This window comes from Bison bison, unplaced genomic scaffold (genome assembly GCF_000754665.1).
Source record: "Bison bison bison isolate TAMUID 2011002044 unplaced genomic scaffold, Bison_UMD1.0 scf7180017864482, whole genome shotgun sequence".
Classification (NCBI taxonomy): Eukaryota; Metazoa; Chordata; class Mammalia; order Artiodactyla; family Bovidae; genus Bison; species Bison bison.
Genome location: NW_011495042.1, coordinates 27,372 through 32,044, shown reverse-complemented (window position 1 = coordinate 32,044; position 4,673 = coordinate 27,372).

The following is a 4,673-nucleotide window of genomic DNA, read 5'->3' as shown; positions in this document are numbered from 1 at the left end:
CATGCATTGGAGAAGGAAATGGCAACCCACTCCAGTGTTCTTTCCTGGAGAATCCCAGGGACAGGGGAGACTGGTGGGCTGCCGTCTATGGGGTCGCACAGAGTCGGACACGACTGAAGTGACTTAGCAGACTCACAGAGTCTAGGGTGGGAAGACGCATCATTCATTGCTCTCTCAGAGTTTGTCTGCAGGGCATGTGGTCACTTTCACCCAGACTCTACCTGATCAACAGCCAATGAAGAGTCTTTTTCTAAAAATTATTTATTTATTTAGGGCTGTGCTGAGTCTTCATTGCTGCGCTTGGGCATTCTCTGGTGGCAGCGAGTGGGGGTTACTCTTATTGCAGTGCACAGTCTTCTCATCTCGGTGGCTTCTCTTGTTGCAGAGTATGAGCTCTAGAAGGTGGGCTCGGTAGCATACAGGCTTATGGTGGGCTGGCATGGAGGCTTAGTTGCCCCACGGCATGTGAAATCTTCCCAGACCAGGTATCGAACCCGTGACCCCTGTATTGGCAGGCAGATTCTTAACCACTAGACCACCAGGGAAGCCCTGAAGAGTCTTAATCTAAGGGCTCTTGTTACCTTTCCAACAACTGCCAGCTCCAGGAGTAGACAGCCTCCACTAAACATGACATAACAAGGTTGACCTTCTAGATACTGATAAGATTTTCATGAGTCTCATCATGAAATTTTGAACTCTTTTACATGTGTTGCCCAGAATATGGTAGCTGTTCTAAGCTTAAAGACTTGTCAGATTCTGATATCACAAAAGCAACATCTCTTGCTGATCTTGCTGCTACTAAGTATGTGAAAGTCTGGCCTGGACTTACCTACAACACCCAGATAGTCTCAACTCTCTCTTGTGATAATAAAGAGTATTTTGTGGGCAGGGGGCAAGGCTGGTATCAAGACTGTGTCGCCAGTGCAATCACACAGGTCCCTGTGCTTGGGTACTTGCTAATGACTTATTCTTGAGGTCTTGAAATTCTCATGATTTTGAACAAGGGGCCCCGCATTTTCATTTTGCAAGTGATGGAGCCAGTGGCTGGCCAGTGGTGACTCCATACTTGAAATAATACAGGAAGGAGGCCCCAGAGACCATTCTGAGAGCAACTTACTTCCCTCCACCCTTGCCCCAGTTCTCCCTAGGGTCTTCCCCTGAACCCCAGCAACTTCAGCAGCCAGAGAGCAAGGGATAGCCCTGGAAGCAGTGGAAAAAAGTGGGAGGTGGACCAGGGCAGAACAGGCCCCCAGTCCAGCCCTTCAGTGTCTAGAGTGCTGCTGGTCAAAAAGAAGAGTCTCCAGAACTTCTTAAAGTTCTGAGATTCACAAGAGATACAGGCATCGCCAGAGTGGTGGGTGGTGGGGTCAGAGAGAGGGGTAGGGAGCTGGTCTAAGAAAGATGGAGGCCTTAGATCGGACCAGGGGGGCTCCACACTGGACAAGAAATCTGGGTCCTTCTATCAACCCTGATATGGCCAAGACCTCTCTCCCAAGGTCACATATCACCCCACCCTGGGCCTCAGTTTCCTTCTTGGCTTAATGAGACTGGTGATGAGCCCTATGCTGCCCTCCTGACAAGAGTGCTGTGAACTCAGAGGAAGTGGGTGCAGAGGAGCCTGTTGTCCCTAAAGGACCACACACACAGGTCACATCGTTGGACTCAGGTCTCCAGACTCCGTAGGCAATGTGGTTATGCGGAGGCTGTGAGTAGAGGAGGCAGGGGCCTCAGGCTCCCCTCGCAGTGTTGTTACCATGACCCTCCCAGGGACTAGTGTCAGGGTTGTTGTGTAGGTGTCAGGATGGACCCAAGGGATCCCACTCAATGTTTTTGTCACTGGCAAAGTACTTGGAAGAAAGTCCTTTCAATGAGATTGCCCAAGGGCACACTAGTGACCATCATGGCAGGAACTCCCAGCAAAACGGAGAGAGTTCCCAACTTAAGGAATGGCGGGGTATCATTCTGGTTTCCTACTCACAGCCAGGGTGTCACACTTACAGAGCATAGCCCCCAGCAGCCCCAGCCCTCCCTTCCCTGGCCCTGCTACCCATCAGCCCTCCCACTCTCCACCCCACTGTAACCTGCAATTCCAGCTCCCCAAGCTCTTTCCTTTTCTGTTGATTTAAATCCTTATGGAGGGAGGTTGCTGCTGGAGACAGAATCGGTGGTTTTCTACAGGTGGTGATTAGGCAGGAAGGTACTCCTGAATATCTTTACAAAAGAGATAAAGTCAGGTGCTTACCTGTAACTATTGAGTTGGACCAGGGACCTGTGACAGATTCCAAGCTGGAAAAAAATGGAATCAGTGAGATGCTGTTTTGATCCCCAGTTGGTCTGTCTCTCTTATTAAGAGTTGATCCCTTCTGTCTTTAATTCCCAAAGGGCATACTAGCTGGCCCGGGCTGGGTGAAGTCTCCAGATGGTGGGCTGTCTCCCCCTTCCTAGGGCATCCATGAGCAGACGTAAGACTCCGCTAGGACAAGGCAGCTGTGAGGACTAAATCAAAGAAGGCAGATGCTGCAGATGTGGAAGGCTCGCTCCTCATCACAGGAGGTGCAGACTGAGGGCCTGGCAGAGGCCCCTAACAGGATCCAGGGAGGATGGGGAAGGAGATTCTAGTCTGCAATCATGCAAAGGCAGGAAAGCATAGGGGAGGCCTTCCCTGGTGACTCAGCGGTGAAGAATCTGCCTGCAATGCTGGAAACCCAGAAGCCGTAGGTTCGATCCCTGGGTTGAGATGATCCCCTAGAGGAGGACATGGCAACCCACTCCAGTATTCTTGCCTGAGAAATCCCATGGACAGAGGAGCCTGGCGGGCTACAGTTCATGGGGTCACAAAGAGTCGAACATGACTTACTGAATAGACCACCACCACCAGGAAAGCACAGGGAGGTTTCCAGGTTACCAAACACCCAGGAACCATTTGTGTTGCTAATTATTTGACTTGGGGAAAAGATACAGCTTGACCAAGAGGCCAGTGGGGCAATATCTGGGCGGTGTAATGAGGTTGCACAAAACTCACTTCTCTTTCCTTCTCCAAGGCTGAGTGGTCAACCAGCATCTCCCATCCAGGCTGCCACCTTCCAAGGTGCCCTGGCCAAGGCTCCAAGGGTCCCACAGGGCAACTGAGTCCACAACCTCCCTGGGCCTCATGGCCACATGGTGCTTCCCTGGCATTGATGGATTGGAATGTTCTTGGCTTCAGCACTCCTCTGTCCCTTGGGCATAATATTTCCCCCAGCTGTGCTCTCTTTTCCTCCCAGTGTCCCCCTCCCCACCTGGCGTTCAACCAGAGCACTGGGCAGGTAATCCTGGAGGTCAAATCAGAAGGGATGTCCTGGACTTCCCTGGTGGTCCTGTGGGTAAGAATTTGCCTGCCAATGCAGGGGATGTGGGTTGGATCCATGGTCCAGGAAGATCCCACACCAGGCAAGTAAGCCCTTGGGCCACAGCTACTGAGACCTCACTCTCTAGAGTCTGTGCTCCGCAACAAGAGAAGCCACCGTAACAAGAAGCCTGTGCACCGCAACTAGAAAGTAGCCCTTGGTCTATGCAACCAGACTAGCTGGTGGGTGGCAATGAAGACACGGTACAGCCAGAACTAACTAAATAAATAAAAAGCACATTTTACTAAAAAAGCAAAACAGAAGAAGGGATGTCCTGAAGGCTTTGGGAGTCAAGAGGAGGAGGTACCACTTTTGGTTAAGGTCAGGGAAAATTTTGCAAGGTGGCATGTCAGGGCAAGCAGAGGCACCAGCTGCAGAGATAGGGGCCAAGCAGGAGGCTCTGAGATGGCTTGTGGTTGGAGTGGTCAAGGCAGCTTGAGACCTGCCCCGCAAGGCCGGGGTGTGGACACTGAGGAGCTCCGGGAGATCCAGACCCTGCTGTCAGGCGGGGGTCTGTGTGCTCTGAAGGCGGAGGGTGAAGTGGTCAAATCGGCACTCTGTCTTGGCATCTAGAAATGGTGTGAAGGGTGGACAGTGGTCTGGGGAGAGCCTGAAAATCAGGAAACATGGAGTCTGGAGGTTGTGGCATCACTGAGAGGAGAGGAGATGGGGGTCGGCCCAGGGCAGGGGTGGCGGGAGGTCAGGACAGTGTCCTCAGGAGGAAGAAGGAGCAGGTGGGACCCCCAGGCTTCCAGCTCAGGGCTCCTGCAGCAGCACCCAGCTAACAGCCCAGTGCAGACCACCAGGGCATTCATGGGAGTCTTGAACCCAGAGGCACAGTCCAGTATATGTGTGACGGGCACTGTTGTCTTGAGAAGTGTGGTTCCCAGAAACGTGTGACGACGGGGAGGAGGAGCAGCCCGGATGCTCCTGAGCCAGCCCTGCCTCCTAAGAGGAGAGTCCTTGGAGGAGACTCAGCAGGAGCCCCCAGGGAGGAGGAGGGGATCCAGGAGGGCAGGGACAGGGGAGAATTGTTCAGGGGCAAGTTCAAGAGGACAGAGTGTTTCCCTAGCACCTGTGAAGACAAATAGGTTGAGTGTAGCAACAGGCCACAACTGCTGGGGTCTTTGGATGTGACATCTTAGTCTGAGGAAGGCAGAGGAGAAGACCAGGAGAGGGAGCAGGTGGAGCTGAGCCCCTGACAGTCTGAGGTTTGTGGACAGAAGAGGATGGTTTGGCCCAGATGGCTGCCTAGGACAGGGTGGGTGGGTGAGGGGCTAGAAGGGG